Source organism: Monodon monoceros, unplaced genomic scaffold, assembly GCF_005190385.1.
Source record: "Monodon monoceros isolate NGI ecotype Baffin Bay Population unplaced genomic scaffold, NGI_Narwhal_1 Super_Scaffold_5, whole genome shotgun sequence".
In the NCBI taxonomy this organism is placed as follows: domain Eukaryota; kingdom Metazoa; phylum Chordata; class Mammalia; order Artiodactyla; family Monodontidae; genus Monodon; species Monodon monoceros.
The window spans coordinates 38068721-38088942 of NW_021703782.1; the positions used below are offsets into that span (position 1 = coordinate 38068721).

The 20222-nt window shown below is 40.4% G+C and overlaps 1 protein-coding gene and 1 pseudogene across 1 annotated transcript in view; one reads left to right on the plus strand and one right to left on the minus strand.

Annotated features, from left to right (window-relative positions):
• LINGO2 (leucine rich repeat and Ig domain containing 2) overlaps window positions 1-20222 on the plus strand; it is a 311099-nt gene that overhangs the window by 209380 nt on the left and 81497 nt on the right. The window lies entirely within an intron of this gene.
• Window positions 1717-7606, minus strand: LOC114884437 (annotated as a pseudogene).

Below are 20222 nucleotides of genomic sequence, written 5' to 3' on the forward strand. Positions count from 1 at the left end.
ACATCTTGTGCTGGATTAGGTACAAGGTAAAATTAGGTATTAGGTAAAATATCCTGGGGGACTTCCCTGGTGGCGCAGTGGTTAAGAATCCTCCTGCCGGTGCAGGGGACACGGGTTCGAGCCCTGGTCTGGGAAGATCCCACATGCCACGGAGCAACTAAACCCGTGCACCACAACTACTGAGCCTGTGCTCTAGAGCCCGTGAGCCACAACTACTGAGCCTGAGCTCTAGAGCCCGCGCCACAACTACTGAAGCCCGCGCACTCAAGGGCCGGTGGACCGCAACTACTGAGCCCATGTGCCGCACCTACTGAAGCCCGCATGTCTAGGGCCCTTGCTCTGCAACAAGAGAAGCCACTGCAACGAGAAGCCCATGCACCTGCAACGAAGAGCAGCCCCCGCTCGCCGCGACTAGAGAAAGCCCGTGCGCAGCGACGAAGACCCAGTGCAGCCATAAATAAATAAATAAATAAATTTATAAAAATAAATAAATAAAATATCCTGGTATAACTCTAGTGCTGCACCTACATTATAATTTAATGATCACTCTATATATCTGTACGTCTGTCTTTCCCACTCGACCACCAGAGCTGAGACCATATCGTGTCCTTGTTAGATATCCAGAGTAGAGTCAAAGTAACAACTCAGTAAATATTTGCCGGGTCAGTGCAGTGGATGATGACAGACCACAGAGCTCCTGATGCTGCCATGTTACACGTGGCTGACTTGTATAAAGACTTTGTATACACTTAGCAAATTTTCAGACACAGATTTGCAGTCAAAAGAGGTAACTAAGTTGTGTGACAGAACTCAAATTCAGTATTTTCTTTTAGAGGGGGCGCATTTATTGTCATTGTTCCCAAATGTACAAAAAGGAAAGATAGAAAATAAGTCCCCAGTGCAGTTCTCCCACACCCCCACAACGTTGCCCCCAACACAAACAATTTTGCCCAAAACCACAAACATAAACTGGTTCTGGTATTCTTATAAACAGTGCAGCTAAGAAACAGTTTAGAGAAAGTTTAACAGGATTCAGATTCTATCCATTCTGTCCTCTCAGCCCTGAGAGGTAATAATCCCATATGGGTCCCAGTCCTCCCCAATGGTTTTCCCATCTCTGGTGGAAGAGTCTTTTTTTTTTTTTTTTTTAATTTATTTATTTAGTTAGTTAGTTTTGGCTGCATCGGGTCTTAGTGGCAGCACGCGGTATCTTCTGTTGTGGCGCGTGGGCCCTTCATCGTAGTGTGAGGGCTTCTCTCTAGTTGTGGCTACACGGGTTTTCACTTCTCTAGTTGTGGTGTGTGGGCTCTAGGGCACGTGGGCTCTGTAGTTGGGGCCCGTGGGTTCCAGAGTGTGTGGCCTCTTTCCGTTTGCCGCACACGGGCTCTAGTTGAGGCACGCGAGCTCAGTAGTTGTGGCGCGTGGACTTGGTTGCTTCGCAGCGTGTGGGACCTTAGTTCCCCGACCAGGGATCGAACCCACGTCCCCTGCATTGGGAGGCGGATTCTCTACCACTGGACCACCAGGGAAGTCCCTGCAAGAGTCCTTTTACAAAGGGGTATATTTGGCTGCTGCTTTAGGGATCCTCCTGTGCTACCTTCTTCTTCTTGGGTTTTTCTTGAATTATGGGGGGGGGGGGGGGGGGTGTTGTGGCCTCTCACTTTAGATAGCTAATAAAATAATTTAATTCATGGCCACCTTCATATTTCTTTGGATTTAGCTTCTTGTTGGCTGGAGAGAAGCAGATGGTAGGAAAACCTCTAATTTCATGTGGAGAAGGCACATCATTGGCTGTGGCATCCATCTTGGCTATGGTAATATCTGGGTCTTTTCTGAGCTTCTCTCCCAGTTCTTTATACTTAGGCTCCAGATTCTTACAGTGACCTCACCAAGGAGCATAAAATTCAATCAGCACATCTTTATTTTCATCATTCACTAGTTCATCAAAATTCTTTGCTACCACTACCTTTACGGGCCCATCAGTGCTCTCTGGGATGGGCTCAGACTTCAGGTATCTCTTCAGGTTACCATCAAAGTAATCCTGCAGGAATATCTCAAGAGCCTTGCCATCACGCGACAATTCCTCCTGCATGACAAACTTCTCTGCTTTTGCAGTTCTGATAGCAACAACAGCAATCTCTCCAGTGGCGCTTTCCAAGCCAAAATCAGAAAGTCCATGGCTAAAGGTTTTGCAGCTAGCTACAGCAAAGTTGAGTTTCTTCCCAGCATCCAGGAATTTCTTTGCCACCATCATCACTCTGTTTCTCCAGTAGTTGGAACGTTTAGCATGTCCTTACCCTGTATCAGTCCTTACCCTGTATCAAATCTTTATTGTCTTCTGTCATTTGAGGGCAGATACCAAAAATGTTTTCCTGAATAAACTTTTTTAATCTTTCCACTGGTCATTTTCTGTTCTCTGTATGCCACAGTCTTGTCCTCAAACTTGCTCTTCAGATGTGAAGGACAAAACAAGGTGATCCCCTCTCCATCATCATCATACTTGTTCACCAGAGACTCAACATTGGCGTGTGCGAATTGGTAGTTATCTTTCAAGTTGCTGGCTGCTTTTTGAAACTCAGAGTGAGCTTCACTGAATAAATCTTTGAAAGAACCCACTACAGAAGCATCTTTATCAGTAAGGAATTTTCAGATCCTTCCTCAGTCCTGAGAGGAACTGAAACTGGTCCAGCCTGCTTCTTCAGGTGGCTGACAATTCTATCAGCAGTCCTAGGCCCATCATAGCACCTAAAACAGAATGTAAAACTTTTCAAGAATAGTGCTTAAGTAATTAATGATTTAAAATTAAAATAATTCTCCTCTACTGTTAGTCCTTTCTTCATTTTACAGACCGCCGCATTTACTTTGTTACGCTCAGGATAAAATACATCCTGTGGGCATGTAAAATGCAAAAAGAAAAATGCATGCATGAGCTATTTTCATTAATGATGGTGTTTTAAACGTGTCTATATAGTCTTCATAATTATTTTAATTACTATATAATATTTTGCTGAATTGATTTTATTATCTATTCCTGTAATCTTGGACACTTATGCTTTTTTTTTTCAGTCTTTTGGAATCATAGATAGCTATTCTGCGCATAGGTTTTTGTTTCTGTTGAATTATGCCATGAGGAGAAATTCTGGAGTCTAAAATTTGGATCAGAGAATATCCATCTTTATTATTCTCCTTCCAGAAAGAATGCATCAATTGAAATGATCATTATAAATAAGTGAAAACAACAGCTTCCTTAAACTTTAACCGGCAATGGCTACCATTTTTTCAATTTATTAGCTACTTAAATAGGTGATTAAAGGTATCTCCAGGCTCCATCAAGGATGGTCTTTTCCCCTGTTTTTCTTTATTACTGATATTTCTCTATGTAATGTTTGTGTTAATGTCATGGCTTATTCGATTTTCAGGTTTTGAGGTTTTCCTTCTGAATTTGAATGAACTCTTCATATATTACAAATGTTAAGTTACCTGACATTTTCAGTACAAATATTTTTCTGAATCAGTTGTTTTTATAGGACAAAATTTAATTTACAACATTTTCACTTACAGAGGCTTTCAGTTTCTGTATATTCAGTAGTGGCAACACATCCATCCCTCTGCGTTTCCTCAGTGGATTCTTGTATTGTGTAAGGTGTAGCTCTAACACTTTGGTTTTCTAAATTGTCCTATTTTATCTTAATGCAACTTACTAAATAAGCCTTCTTTGGCCCTCTATTTGGGAAAACTGACTTAGCTTTCCACATATGTTTTGGGTTTATTTCTAATGTTTCCACCTTTTCCTGTTGGTGTGCCTTTCTGTGTTTATGTCAATACCACAGTTTTAAGTTCTAATACTTTTGTATAAGTTTAATGTCTGATATGGCTAGATTTCTTTCTCTTTTCTCATGCTTGGATTGTCTATCAGAGTTTTGCCTTTTCTCATATTTTTCATACAAATTTTGTTGCAATTTAAAAAATCATATTGCCATTTTTAAAATTTATTTTATTTATTTTTGGCTGCATTGGGTCTTCGTTGCAGCGAGCGAGGGCTACTCTTCGTTGTGGTGCATGAGCTTCTCATTGCAGTGGCTTCTCTTGTTGCGGAGCACAGGCTGTAGGTGCACGGGCTTCAGTAGTTGTGGCACGTGGGCTCAGTAGTTGTGGCTCTCAGGCTCTAGGGCACGGGCACAGGCACAGTAGTTGTGCCGCACGGGCTTAGTTGCTCCGCGGCATGTGGGATCTTCCCAGACCAGGGCTTGAATCCATGTCCCCTGAATTGTCGGGGATTTTTAACCACTGCGCCACCAGGGAAGCCCCATGTTGCCATTTTGTTTGAAATTGTGCTAAGTCTGTAAATATCCTTGGAGTGAACATATAGATTTATGATTTCCAGTCTCCCTGAGGCAAAAACAATACCTGTATATTTATTTTAATTTTTTGAAAACTTCTAATAAGGGTTTGTAGGTTTCTGTAAAAGACTTCTGCTCTTACTTTGTACAGCATAAACCTTAGTGTTTTAGATTGCTTTTAATAAAATAATAATGGCTAACTATTACTAAGCACGTAATATGCACCAGACACTATGCTAAGCACTTTGTATATATCATCTCATGAAATACCTCTGTAAGGTAGCTACTGTTATCACCATGATGCCTCTGAGGAAGCCGAGGTTTATGCTGGTCATGTAATTTGTCCATGGTCACATGGCTGTTAAACGGTAGAGCTATGATTTGCACCCAGGACTGTCTGACTTCAAAGGCCTTGTTCTTAACCAGCATCCTATACTTGGTAAACTGGAATTATGAGCTAATAAGATAATGAAATTTAGTGAGAATAAAAGCAGAATTCTTCTTTCAAGTGGATAAGAAGAGAAAGGTCAGTATCTGTTCAGAATGTGAAAGTTCAGACCTTCTATGGAGTATCAACTACTAAAGTGGCATGATTGCTCTAAACAAAGTAATAAAACCCAGTCCTTTGTTAATGGATATATGACGTCAGCTTATGGAAGGGGATAGTACCAGTGGATCAGTATCTAGAATGCTGTGTTCTCAGCCCCCTGTTTTGAGAGTGGTCTTTATAACTGGGAGTTTCAGCAGGGGATGATAACGTGGTAGATAAAGAGGAATTATGTAGAATAAATGGTTGAAGAATGGGAATTTTCAGCTTGGTTAAGAGAAGACATCTGAAGAGTTGTTTAGAGCAGAAAGGAATAGACATGTGGTGAACAAAGGTTTCAAGGAAACATATTTTGACTCCAGTAAATTCTTATAGAATTAGCCTGTCCAACAGGGAAACTGGCTTCCTTGCAATTTAGTGAGTGCCTCATTCATTGAATTATTTGAGCAGAGACCAAAGGTTACAGAAAAGTGATTCCTAAATTGCAAAAGAAGTTGATGTAGATTAATGGGTTTTTGTTTGTTTGTTTGTTTTTTGCGGTATGCGGGCCTCTCACTGTTGTGGCCTCTCCCGTTGCGGAGCACAGGCTCCGGACGCGCAGGCTCAGCAGCCATGGCTCACGGGCCCAGCCGCTCCTTGGCATGTGGGATCTTCCCGGACCGGGGCACGAACCCGCGTCCCCTGCATCGGCAGGCGGACTCTCAACCACTGTGCCACCAGGGAAGTCCTAGATTAATGGTTTTTAAAGTGCAAGTCCAACGACTGTAGAATCAGCCAGAAACCACAGTTGTTAGAAATGCAAATTAGAGGACCCCACCCAAGACTAACGAATCAGAAACTAAGATGAGGCAGCAGTCTGTGTTTTAACTAGCCATCCAGGTGGTCCCTGATGCATGCTAAAATTTGAAAACTACTAACCTAGATAAAGTCTAATGTTTCTTAAAACTCTGAAGTTTAACTCTTCTTACTGTTTGTCATGCAGTACACTTTTATATCAGTCAGTGTGATACTAATCGTGTACTACACCTAAGGGAAGTTCATTGTTGAAATAACAAAGGGACCTCATTATAAAGTGGTCCCAGTAAATGGTTGGAGGTCTCTAATACGTGCACAGCAAGCTGTATCCACTAGTAAAGGCATGGCATACCCTCATTATATGTGTATTTTTTTTTCCAAGGATAGATATGTAAATGCAAATTATCATACTAGTTTCATGCTTTTGTTCTCAATTCATCATCAAAGTGAATTGAAGTCCTCTGGAGGTGGTTTGGAGTAGATGGGAAAAACTAAATTTCTTATAGCTGGGAAACAGTAGATGTTGAATTCCCTTTGCCACTTAGCCATCTGTTTCTTCCACCATGTTGTGAATTCCTTTGGCATTGGGAGCATATCTCATCCATCTTTGTATTTTCCATGGTGATTAGTGCAATGCCTGTGAAACGTTAGTGCTCAGTCATTGCTTATTAAATATAATGTATTTAAGGGAATAAGTTCTCCAAGTTTCAAAATATGTTTTTCACACAAAATCAAAGTATTGTGATTAAATAAAACAGAGAAGACTAGAACCCAAGGCTGCCCAAACCAAACACAACCACTATTTACATTTTGTAATTTGGACAAATTTACCTTTATACAGATTACATTTGTAATGACTCTCGATCTTTTCTCCCGTTTTCTAAAGCTTCGTTTTACATGGTTATAATCATACTTGGCGTTCTGCTTTTTTCCCTTTTCATTGTAGATTAGGGCATCAGATTATACGATACACTCACATGTGCAGAGAGAATACAGAGTTTTAAATTTCTGGAGCTAACGATCTTTCTCATCAACCTAGTAGGTAATTGGAAAAATTGGCAATTCATGATAGCTTAGTCTTTTCCAGCTAAACAGTCTGTATCTGTGAAATAGTAAGTTCAATTGAGATTATTGCAGAAAAATGCTCAGTGTTTCAGATTTCTGTCCCTCGTCTTCTTTACAAGATGGCATCTGGGTGGGGATTTTTGGGGGTTGGGTGGAGTGGGTAGGTGAATGGCTTATGTGAGACCATGGTGATGAGGGAAGAGGTCTCAGGTGTTTCCATCTAGTCCAGTGCCCGGCTTCTGCTGGTTCACTGGCCTTCTCAGAAACCCCACATTCACTCTCCTGAGCCAACTGAGACATTGGGGCCCCCAGAAGGGATGCACATGCAGTATTCGGAGGGAGTCAGAACTGTTTTAAGGTCATCTGTCTAGCCATATTCATCAGTCAGTTTTACACCATCTCTCCTGCATTACCTGGGGTGCCGTCCTTAGTCGAGGTGAGATTCTTTCAAATGGAGAAAAGGCAACAGATACTTTCAACTTTCTTTATCAACTTATGCAAGAGTCTCCCCACCCTTAAAATACCTGCCTCAGAGAAGTCAAGACACACGAGCTTCCCACCTTCTTCCCCAAATTCTTCTCCCTTCTTGTTTGGACTCTCCCCTGTGTCAGCACAGATAGAACAGTTCTTTCCTCTTCCTGTCTAGTTATGACTACCATACCATACTATTTTGTGTTTTTTGTACACTTAAAAAAATGAAACCAAACCAAACAGAGAACACTTTGGTAAGGCCAAACTCTTGATATGAAGGAAAGGGAACTTTAAAATTCAGAAACCCTTGCTGTCGCTCCACAAACCTGGCTTTCAGATTGTCATTGCTCTTAGGAAAGTCTGTTGTGAGACTTAAGGCTTGACCCATGATGCCATGATGTATGAGGCAGTCCCCATTCTCTGCTTCCCTGAAGCACCAACCTCATTGCTTACCTGCAGCCTAACATGCTTTTAGGGGGAAATAAAATATGTCCATTAAAAATTTATAAGTATTATATATACTAAAATGATATCAAAACACCCCGGTATGTTCTGGTGTTATGTAATGAGCACTGTGATTGGAGATGTATGTACTTTATTTAATCCTTGGGTTTAATTTATTTAATCCTTTATTCTCATTTTACAAATAGATACATTGAGGCTCAGAAATAAACCTTGCCCTAGGTTTCACAGAGAGGGCATTCTTTCAACCACATCGTGCACAATAGTTAACAAATAGTTAACCAAACACCACTGTTTATTTAACCATTCCTCCATATTTAGACATTTAAGTTGCCACAGGTTGTTTTAAAGGCAGATTTCCACCTCCTAGTACAAGGACCCGGAGTTTAGAATTCAAAGGCTACTTCAAACCAGATGGGGAAAACTTATAGATTAAAAGAAAACTAAAATATGTATCAACAATTGCAATGTAATAACCTTAGGTGAATCCTGATACAAACACAATGTAATGACAACAAATAGAATCAATTGTAGAGGCTTAGGTGGAGGTCGGGAGGATGGAGGGAATGAAATTGGCCATCATTTGATCATTGTTGAAGCTAGGTGATGGGTACTTGGGGGTTCGTTTTCCCATTCTTTTGTATATGTTTGAAACTTTTCATAAAGAAATGTTTTCTAAAATGGAATAGGATTCCCTACGCTTTCTGAGTTTTGAGCAAGGAAGAGTTCTTTTTCTAATAATATTAAGCAAATATGCATTTGTATGATTTTGGTTCCAGTCTCCAATCCCCCAGCCCCCTACCCTCAACCACATTCCTCTTACATACTGTATAGCACTTGACAAATTTCTCTTGGGTGAGCCATGTCAGATGAAAATTCTTCTTCATTGTGGGGTAAAAAGAGGTCATCAGTAATCTTGAGTGATGTGTGCGTGTGTGTGTGTGTGTGTGTGTGTGTGTGTGTGTGTGTGTGTGTTGAGGGCACACAGTCAATGCAGCTGGTGAGCATGGCAGTTCTCTGAAACAGTCCCTGCCAGAGCCTCGTTATCCCACTCCATGCTGCAGTTTTATCATGTGTCTGAGAAAGTGTTTCCTCTGCCAGGCAGGAAGGAAATTTGAAAATAAGTGCCAACTTCAAATGCCCGGAGGGCATACACTGACATCTCCTTTTCTGGTTGGTGAAGCCAGGATGTGCTGCAGAGTGTCTCATTAACACCAGGGGCTTGGCCAGGCAGGGTGCCCCAGTTTGAGCATGCATGCTATCCGGGCACAGTTTTTATTCGATCTATGAAATGTGCTAACGTCACGTTGCATTAGACCCCCGAAGTGAACTTGCTTTCTTTAGAAATGTTTACACTGTTTCCTCCCCTCACCTCTCCCTGTGCTACTGAACCAGGTATCTGGCAATTCCAGCCCCACTGACATGAGAGGAGGTAACATTTCATTCATCTCTCTTCCCCTCTCAATATTATTCAGAATTGTCATTCACATAATCATTAATATTTGTTAAATGGAAGAAGGGGGAAAGGGCGCAAAGGTAACATACATGGGAGAGAAAGTGAGGGCAGTAAAGAATGTAAGATATTGTTCATTGCAGAATATGAATGAACAAGTACATTATCACCTTGAGATTCTGGTGGGATTCTGAAATGGAGACAAAATACTAAAAAATAGATTAAAGATGTGAATTTTTCTATAAAGGACACAATGAAATTTAATGTGTAGGGGGAAGAAAATCCCTTGAATTTTATAGCTTCTTTTCATACCCAGTACAAACTAATTCCAGGATTCAAGGGTGAAAGATGGTGGCCTTTGGTTATGTCACCTTCTTTAACATCTCTACAAAATTCAAAGAAACCAGAAAAATGTCATTAAAAAGATACCCATTACAGTCAAAGACAAATCTCATCATCAAACTCCCAGTGTGTACCAGGGACTTTTTCATATCTTTTTCTCCCAAAACTGTATCATTGGCCTTGACAGTTTTATGCAAGTTGACAATTCAGTGAGGAGCACGTTGATTTCTGTAGAGGAGAGCCCAAGGGGCAAGTTATAGGTGATGAATGTGGTGGAGATTAAAAGGCAGTAATGAAGTGAATTTTCTGATCTCATTCTTTGAAGAACAGCCATTATCAGGAAATGCTTCAGAGTTTTGAACTGAAAGCAAATGGAAGAAAAGGAAATATGAAATGCTCAGTTTCTGTCTTATCTGTATACACCATTTTTACCAGTCTTAGGCAGGCTCTAACATTTGTACCAGCACTAAGCTGGGTAATTCACACATTTAATTAAACCTTTAGAAACATGTACGTAGGTACATTTTATTCTCCCCACTTTGCAGTGAGGAAACAATTTAGAGAAACTTGGTAAATTAGCTACAATCATAACTAAGAAGTCACAAGGCTAAGCTTCTAACGCAGCTCTGTCTGAATGTAATACCTGTTTCCTTTCTACTGTACTCCACTGACTCTGTTACTGTAAAGGAGATAGTACTAAAGTAGTTTGTGGTTTTAGAAGAATGTTCCAAAATGTCAGTTCTTTTTACTTATGGTTGACGCCTATGTCTTACACGCCTTACTCCAGGCATTAGGGAGTTGTAAAAGTTTCCATATTGCAATAATTATAACTGCAGACTTGTATGTTGTAGGGTGAGGTGCCATGGAACGGAAAAAGTTCGTAAATTATAGTCTGTCACTAACTATTTGTGTGGCCTTGAACAAATGTCTAAATTCTCTGAGCCCAAATCATTGCTGCCAAATATAATTTATTAGGTTAAGTCTAAATTATCTTTGTCTTCTGTGATTCTCTTTTCCTGGTTGATGCAGTGTAAGTTCCAGTAAATCAGAATTGAGATTTTTACCGTCACTGTTTGCAGATGACATGATACTGTACATAGAAAATCCAAAAGAAGCCGCCAGAAAACTACTAAAGCTAATCAATGGATTTGGTAAAGTCACAGGACATAAAATTAATGCATAGAAATCTCTTGCATTCCTATACACTAACAATGGAAGATCAGAAAGAGAAATTAGGGAAACAATCCCATTCACCATTGCAACAAAAAGAATAAAATACCTAGGAATAAACCTACCTAAGGAGGTAAAAGACCTGTACTCAGAAAACTGTAAGACACTGATGAAAGAAATCAAAGATGACACAAACAGATGGAGAGATATACCATGTTCTTGAATTGGAAGAATCAGTATTGTCAAAATGACTATACTACCCAAAGCAATCTATAGATTCAGTGCAATCCCTATCAAATTACCAATGGCATTTTTCACAGAACTAGAACAAAAAAAATCTTAAAATTTGTATGGAGACGCAAAAGACCCCGAATAGCCAAAGCAATCTTGAGAGAAAAAAAAAGCTGGAGGAATCAGACTCCCTGACTTCAGACTGTACTACAAAGTTACAATAATCAAGACAGTACGGTACTGGCAGAAAAACAGAAATATAGATCAATGGAACAGGATAGAAAGCCCAGAGATAAACCCACACACCTATGGTCAACTAATCTATGACAAAGGAGGCAAGGATATACAATGGAGAAAAGACAGTCTCTTCAATAAGTGTTGCTGGGAAAACTGGACAGCTACATGTAAAAGAATGAAAGTAGAACACTCCATGACTCCATACACAAAAATATACTCAAAATGGGTTAAAGGGCTTCCCTGGTGGCACAGTGGTTAAGAATCCCCCTGCCAACGTAGGGGACCCAAGTTCAAGCCCTGGTCCAGGAAGATCCCACATGCTGCAGAGCAACAAATGCCACAGCTACTGAGCCTGCACTCTAGAGCCTGCCAGCCACAACTACTGAAGCCCACATGCCTAGAGCCCATGCTGTGCGACAAGAGAAGCCACCACAAAGAGAAGCCCACGCACTGCAAGGAAGACTAGCCCCCGCTCGCTGCAACTAGAGAAAGCCCACACACAGCAACGAAGACCCAATGCAGCCAAAAATAAATAAATAAATACAATTAATTTAAAAAATGGATTAAAGACCTAAATGTAAGACCGGACACTGTAAAACTCTTAGAGGAAAACATAGGAAAAACACTCTTTGACACAAATCACAGCAAGATCTTTTTTGACCCACCTACTGGAGTAATGGAAAGAAAAACAAAAGTAAACAAATGGGACCTAATTAAACTTAAAAGATTTTGCACAGCAAAGGAAACCATAAACAAGAAAAGACAACCCTCAGAATGGGAGAAAATATTTGCAAATGAAGTAACGGACAAAGGATTAATCTCCAAAATATACAAACAGCTCATGCAGCTCAATATCAAAAAAACAAAGAGCCCAATCAAAAAATGGACAGAAGACCTAAATACACATTTCTCCAAAGAAGACATACAGATGGCCAAGAGGCACATGAAAAGATGCTCAGCATCACTAATTACTAGAGAAATGCAAATCAAAACTGTAACGAGGTATCACCTCACACCGGTTAGAATGGGCATCATCAGAAAATCTACGAACAGTAAATGCTGGAGAGGGTGTGGAGAAAAGGGAACCCTCTTGCACTGTTGGTAGGAATGTAAGTTGATACAGCCACTATGGAGAACAGTATGGAGGTTCCTTGAAAAACTAAAAATAGAATTATTATATGGCCCAGCAGTCCCACCGCTGGGCATATACCCAGAGAAAAGCATAATTCAATAAGGCACATGCACCCCAATGTTCCTTGCAGCACCATTTACGATAGCTAGGTCATGGAAGCAACCTAAATGTCCATCGACAGATGAATTGATAAAGAAGATGTGGTAAATATATACAATGGAATATTACTCAACCATGAAAAGGGACGAAATTGGGTCATTTGTAGAGATGTGGATGGACCCAGAGACTGTCATACAGAGTGAAGTAAGGCAGAAGGAGAAAAACAAATATCGTATATTAACACATATATGTGGAACCTAGAAAAATGGTACAGATGAACCGGTTTGTAAGGCAGAAATAGAGACACAGATTTAGAGAACAAGTGTATGGACACCAAGGGGGGAAGGGTGGGTGGGATGAATTGGGATATCGGGATTAACATATATACACTAATGTGTAAAATGGGTAACTAATGAGAACCTGCTGTATAGCACAGGGAGCTCCACTTCACTGTACGGTAGAAACTAACACAACATTGTAAAACAGCTATACCCCAATTTAAAAAAAAGAAGATGGGAGAGAGAAACGACTGAGATGAATGTCTTTACTAAAATACCAATAAGTTTGCCAAACTTTAAAAAAAAATTGAGATTTTTAAAAATATGAATGCTCATTTGGGTTGGATTTTAAAAATCTTCTTAAAGTGACCTTCCATTTTAGCCAATTTCTCTTTCTCTCTCTCAGTCTCACACACACACATGCACGCACTGCATACATGTACACACACACACCCAGCACACTCTGTACAATTAGCATTATTATTTATACTCAAAGAAGGGCAGTTCAGAGTTGGTTTCAGACACAAAGCACACAGATAAGGAGGAATTCCAGGCAGTTTAGTTATTCGGCACAACTTGAACATTAAGACAACAGCCCATCTGTCCATCCCACTGTCCTCTACCACCCCTTGTGAACTCATGGAAGGTTGTTGATCTGGACCCAAGTCTAGAATTCTGGCTGCTTTGCTATGAGTCTATATTGGCCTCACCTACCTCCAAGCTCTCAGAAACCAGACTGGGACATGCAGTATGAAGAAATAGACGTTAGATTCAGACATAGCAGGTCTTGGATATTCTTTTGTGAGGATATTTTTTCAGCTGTCCACAGTGGTAACTTTTTGGTATTTCACTGTATATAGACTTTGGGTTCTAGGGAGGAAATGTTAACCAGCAATGCTGTGGCATGATTCCACCTAGTGAGGGAATGAGACTCTTAGCTTGACGAAGTCTTCCTGCCACAGATACTATCAGTATGTGACTGTCTTTCCTGTCAAATTGATAACTTCTCAAGAGCCCACTATGTACTGTAGACATCCCTTTATTGCTATAGCACCCAACTCAGCGCCTGATACATAGTGGCAGTACATCAAGTAAACAGCAGCATGTATTTTGTGGCGGAGTTAAAAAAAAAAAAACAACAACACATGAATTTTGGAGCCGGGCATCCCTGTGTTCAAAGTTCTGGCTCTGCTAATTAACCTGTGTGTTTCAGGAAATGTTGGTTCGATTCTCTGAGCCTCAGTTTTCTTATCAGTACAATGGGATGAATGAAACTTCTTGGGATGTTGTTTAAGGTTTAGAGACAGTATAGGCAAAGCACCTATTGAATTGTGGGCACTCACTGGGCAGTAGCCAACAGCAGCAATATTGGAGGTAGGCAGGACTAAATAAATGTTAGAACAATAGAATTATTATCAAGAGCTGGGTTATAAACCACTGTGTCATAGTAGAGAAAGAAACTGCCATGAACCTATCAGGAGGAAAGAATGTTTTTCATTTAAAATACAAAGAAAAGTGTTTTAACAATTAAGAGTAGTCTGTCTTATGAGGTGATAAGATGCCTGCCCAAAATAAAGGAAAGAAAAAGAAGACTTCAAGCAGTCTTTAAACCAGTAAAAGGTGGAAAGGAAGTTACACTGGTCTGTTACTGGGAGACTTCCAATTCAGCAGTTTCTCCATTTCTGATATCCGGGTTCATTTTCAGTTGTGAAGGCTTCCCAGTCAAACATGAAGCCATAATGTTCAAGGCGGATTATTAGTAGTTTGCCTTTGCTGCACTAGCATAAATTCTTTGGAGGGGAATTGAAAAGACCACAGCTAACTCTTAATGAAGCAGTCTGTTTTGCTAACATCAACCAAAAACTAACAGGAAAGAAGGCACGATGTAGTTTGTAAGGAAGGGAGTGATAATCATTCAACATTTGATTTACACTGTAAATGCAAGGAATGGAGGAAAGTGGTTTTGAAAAATCTCCCAGGACCAAAATAAAATCGCTCACCTTATCTCATGCTGACGAGCACATGGGCTCCGGCTTGGCGTATGTTTTCATAAACTTCCCATTTTCAGGGAGTGTGGCAGATGTGTAAAGAGGAACACATCTGCGACCTCGTGGAGCTGATGTTTTAGCAGAAGGCACAAGGTCGTGGGTCAGAGGGGGCATTTCCTGGGAGAAAAGACAGCAGAAATACACTTCCTCATGGGCCCCAACACCAGATGAGCAGAGCACTGGCGTTTGTGTCTATGAGGGACCAAAATTTTCATTAGGAGACTATTGAAAGACTAAACTGTTCTGTCTGATCAAATGACATCAGGATTTGAGATTTGCTGTGACTGAGTTAGCCCTCACTCCCTCAAAGGGTAAACGCCATGGGCTTCCCTGGTGGCGCAGTGGTTGAGAGTCTGCCTGCCGATGCAGGGGACACGGGTTCGTGCCCCGGTACGGGAAGATCCCACGTGCAGCGGAGCGGCTGGGCCCCGTGAGCCGTGGCCGCTGAGCCTGCGCGTCCGGAGCCTGTGCTCCGCAACGGGAGAGGCCACAACAGTGAGAGGCCCGCGTATCGCAAAAATATTCTTATCCCTTGCTCTTCTGCGGTGAAGAGCTCGTCCACACAGATGTGAGGCTGTTTACACACAGGGTCCTAAAGACTTAAATGTACTCAATGGATTCGTAAGGGATCCCACTTTTATTATGTCCTACTCATACTTTTACACAGGCGCGCGCGCGCGCGCACACACACACACACACACACACACACACACACACACACACACACACACACACACACGGACACACACCCCTCCTATGCTTCAAGCTAGCCTAGAAGGCATTTCCTCTGGTAAACTTTACTTCCCCTGCCCCTCCCCACCTTTAATTGTGCCTCTATTATTAGTTAGAATGTGTATGCAGTAATGTGTTTTTTCTTGCATTTTGCCTAAATGAAAATCTGAGAGTCTCTTTACATTTAAATTTTTTATGTAGAGCTTCAAAAACTTTTAAAATTACGTAGTCAAATTTATTGATTTGTTGTTGTTGTTCGCCTCATTTCTGGAAATTAAGGGCACAGCCTCATCCCTTTGAGAAATATTTATATAGACAGTTATACTTGATGAGTGTCCGGTCGGCACAGCCCCACTGGCAGGCAGCTCGCACTCGGTTTCTAATTGTGCGAAGGGGCGGAACACTTGTTAGTATATAGAAGTCCTCTTCCCTTTGCCTGCTAAAAGGATTCTGGCTGTGCCCTAAACTCTTTCTCCTGCCTTGCCTTCTTTCAATGCCAATCTCCTTTTTTGGGATGTCATGGCACAGAATCATGAAGAATAGTGGTACAGGAAAAGGAAATTCAGAAAGTTCATTCAGAAGAGATTTAAAGGAAAATGCTGGGAAGCAAGCAACCATGGTGTCTCAGAGAAGCGAATACAGAAAACAAATGGGAACTTTAATATATTGCTGTGGTTTGTGAATATCCTTCACAGTGTTTGAAAAATACAAGTTAAAAAAAATCTGTGTTTTTTGAAAATAGATTTTGTTTGTTGGAGTGTTTTTCTGTGACCTCAACAGGGTTCTGTACTACTATGTGTATTATGATTTTATAAGCAGTGCTTTTAAAACTTATGAATGTGAGCATGTGCACATCTCTATAATTTTGTTCCCAATACCTCATATTCTTGGTTTTGTTCCCAATACCTCATATCCTTGGTTTCCCACATCCCTCTCTTTTTCTCATTAGAGGCCCCTTCTGGTCTCATAGTGGTTTCCTTTTCCCCTATCACTTAATGAACAGTTACTTAAATGAACCGTGATGAATGTCTGTCCTGGCATGGTCTCAAGTTAAATTCATTATAAATGGTGGGTTGCTTAGGCTAAAATGCCTCTTATCATCTCAGAAAATGAAATTGCAGGCTCATTTTCCAGAAGTAGCTAAGGAAAGCTTGCACTCATCAATCCTCTCACAGTTAGGGTGGAGCTGCCTGGTGGTTAAGAGCTCAGCTCTGAAGCTCCTCCCCCATGGTTCAGCCCTAGTCCAGCTACTACTGTCTGTTTTTAATCTTGGGAAAGTTACTTGACCTTGCCATGCCTCAGTTTCCTCACTTAAAAAGAGAATATTTGTAATTCTAACCTCATGAGGTTGTGGTAACACTGTAAATGAGTTCATTCATGTAAAGAACTCAGAGTAGCTGGCACTTAACAAAATAACTGCCCCCCCCATACACAAAAGAAAGTAGAAGTTGTCCTGGTTACCAAAGGGGAAAGGGGGGGCGGAGGGATAAATTAGGAGGGTGGGATTAGCATACATACACTACTATATATAAAATAGATAACCAACAAGGACTTACTGTTTAGCACAGGGAACTCTACTCAATATTTTGTAATAACCTATAAGGGAAGAGAATCTGAAAAAGAATATATATGTGTCCATATATATATGTGTGTGTGAGTGTGTGTCTGAATCACTTTGCTGTATACCTGAAGCTAACACAACATTGTAAATCAACTATTCTTCAATAAAAAGTAAAATTTTTAAAAGAAGCTGTCCTGCAAATATTGCATGAAAAGTTGGTAGACTGGAAGGTGACCCTATTCGGTGATTCGTATTTGAGTTCCTGGGTTCTGATATATCCATTCACTCATTCAGTGGTGATTCATTGAGCCCCTGCCATGACAGTTATGACATTATGCCAGCAATCATGGCACAAAGATGAATAAGACACAGTTGTTGACCCTAAAGAGTCCCCAGATTACAGAGGGAAAGAGCATATAACAAACAAAATGTAGCAAGAAAGTGCAAGAATTTTTTTTAAGCCTATAAGGTACAAAGCTCATGCAAAACAAGGACCGGGTAATATTGTCCAGGAACTCTCGGAAGACTTCCTAAATGAGATGAAAGATTAGTTGAGTTGTTGAAGGGTGAACAGGCACCCACTAGGCAAATGATTGGAAGAAATCAATTGCAGGCAAAGTAAATAGCGTACACAGTTATCATATAGCAAGCAATTTAGTCTTACTGGAATATAGAGTTTGAGGCAAGAAATGGGAAGAGATGGAGCTAGACCAGTGGGAGGGAGCCATGAAGACCTGTCAGCCCTGTTAAGATAGATCTAAGTTAGAGAAGGCTGCCGTTTATTACACATCTAGTGTGTATGTAAGTAGGGCCCCAACTCAAAGTTGCCTCCATACCCTGAGCAGACTGCAGTCATGACCAGGCAGTTATTTAGTTATATCCATACTCATCATTTTCCTGCATTAGCACCATTTGAATGGAGTGCTTGAGTTTGGAACCTTGGAAATAGGAATTCCTCTAGAATAAGCAGAGCAGCAGCATGAACGAATTACACACAGATACATCAAGATGTGTGCAGAGGCCCTGACAGAACTATTTGCAATAAGCATTACACCTTTCCCATTTAAACACCAATTCCTCATTTGTAGAGATTAATACTTTTCTAACTTCTGGATCCAAGTTTTCATTAGAACCTCTTGTCCAGACTAAGCTAGTCATCATTTCCTCTTTCTAGAAATATTCTGGTTTCTCACCCTTCTCCTGAATTTTTTTAAACTAAGTTGCTAAGGAGCCTTTCCCTTAACTTGTCTTCCATCTTACATACGTGCCTATTTGCGTTTTTCCATTCATGCTATTTCAGTACAGTGCTGAAAGGGAACCACTTCCCTCCATCTAATTAAGTACGTAGGAGGCATCTTGGTTTAGGTTAGGTTGCACCAATCTTTGGGTTAACGTATTCTCACTTCACTCGTCTTTCTTCATAGCTTTCCCAAAGCAGCACTTTTTCTTTGGACACTTTTCTAATGAAAACCATTTTTTGCCAAAAGATTATTACCTTCATCGATTACAAACTCTGCCCCCAGCCGTAGGTCTACTAGAGCTAGATTGATAACTTCAATCTTTGTGGTTTTCCTGACAACCACAGTTTGGCTAACCAGGAGCCCCTATAAAGAACCAGGCTACCAAGCTAAAGCTACTTCTACCCGGGATGTCACATGTGTCCAGCCTGTTCTAATGGTTCCTCTTCTTTCCCATGACCTGGGACACTTCTGTATCCTTTTGCGTTCGTAAAAAGAAGTAACCAATTAGTTAACTGCTGGTAAGAAGATTGTCTGCCTCAGAACAGCATGTCATTTCTACATGGTCTTTGTCTGTTTTCCCTTTCAAAAACTTCCCTTTTTGCCTACAAAACAAGACAGTCTTGTCTAATATGTGATGCTTTGGCTTCTCTTATAATTGTTTCCTCCCCAGTAGAAAATCCCTTTGGGGCTCATTTAAATTCTTTAACTCTTTCCTGACATTCAGCAGGGAGGCTTCCTAAGAATCAAAGCACCTTACTAAATAAGTAAACTATATTCCTATCTTTGGCATTGTTCCAACAATAATTTTCAAAATTGAAGGACAGATACTGAAATGACCACATTGGATCAGATACCTGATGAGTCAATATTAGTATTTATATGCACGTGTTATGTAGTTTTGCTGTTTCCATTCCATTTAAATAATAAGGAATTCAAAGCAAGAGGATATATAAAAGCCAATAATGATAAGCTTTTACATTCATATAGATGCTCCTAACTCTTAACAAATACATTTTCAATATACATACCCCTACTGTGGTGTCAGCTCTGTACATTGGAAAGATTGATGTCACCTCAATTTTTATGTCCTAACACAGTCTTAGAATTTTACTAATAATGTTGCCCCTGAAATACATGTAATTATTCAGGGGAAAGTCAATACGATATGTAAAGTAAATGCTTCAACTGAAGACAGACCTGTATAACATTCATTAATTATGTGAATGGGTAATGTATAATAGCATGTGTGGTTAATTATCAAATTATGTTGAATTTAACAGAAATTCTACTAGTTCATAGTTGCTAACACTGGATTCTATAATATACTGTAGCATACGAGAAACACTCTGACAGTTGTCAGAGGAAGTCCTATTAACTGTGAAAGGCCTTCATAAATGAGACACTGCCCTTGAAATTATTGAATTGTTTTGAGAAAAGCATTTATAGCCACGGTGAGAACACAGGTTCTGAATTCAAAGTAATATTTAAAATACGCCCTATAAGAAAATTTATGGCTTTATCCACTTTGCCTATACAAGTCCCTCTGAAGCATAAATCATAAAACAGAGAAAAAAACACATATCAGCTGAGTAGCAGAGTGCTGACAAGAACTAGGAAAATAAAAGCAACTTCAGACCATTTATACCCAAAGACCCCGAGGGTTGAATTTCCCGGAGGGCAGGTGCTGTAAGTTAATATATAATTGTTGCTTCTTGAGAAAATATTTGAATATCCAAACAGGCACTGGAGTTGCATGGATGTAGTTAGGTCTGTGGTTTGCAATATCTGTGTAACGGGACTCCAGGGCTCACAGCTAGCCACAGTCACCCTGCACCCTTTATCTGCAGCTCATCCACCTGAAATGGTAGTTTGGTTCTGCTTTTAAAGACTGGAGCCAAAACAAGTCAGAGGGGGGAAAAAATGAGTTCTGAAGAAGAGAAGATAGCAATTACTAGCTTAAATATTGTTTTTGAACTCATATGAGAAAAATGTCAGGTCACTGGCTATCCTCCCTGAGA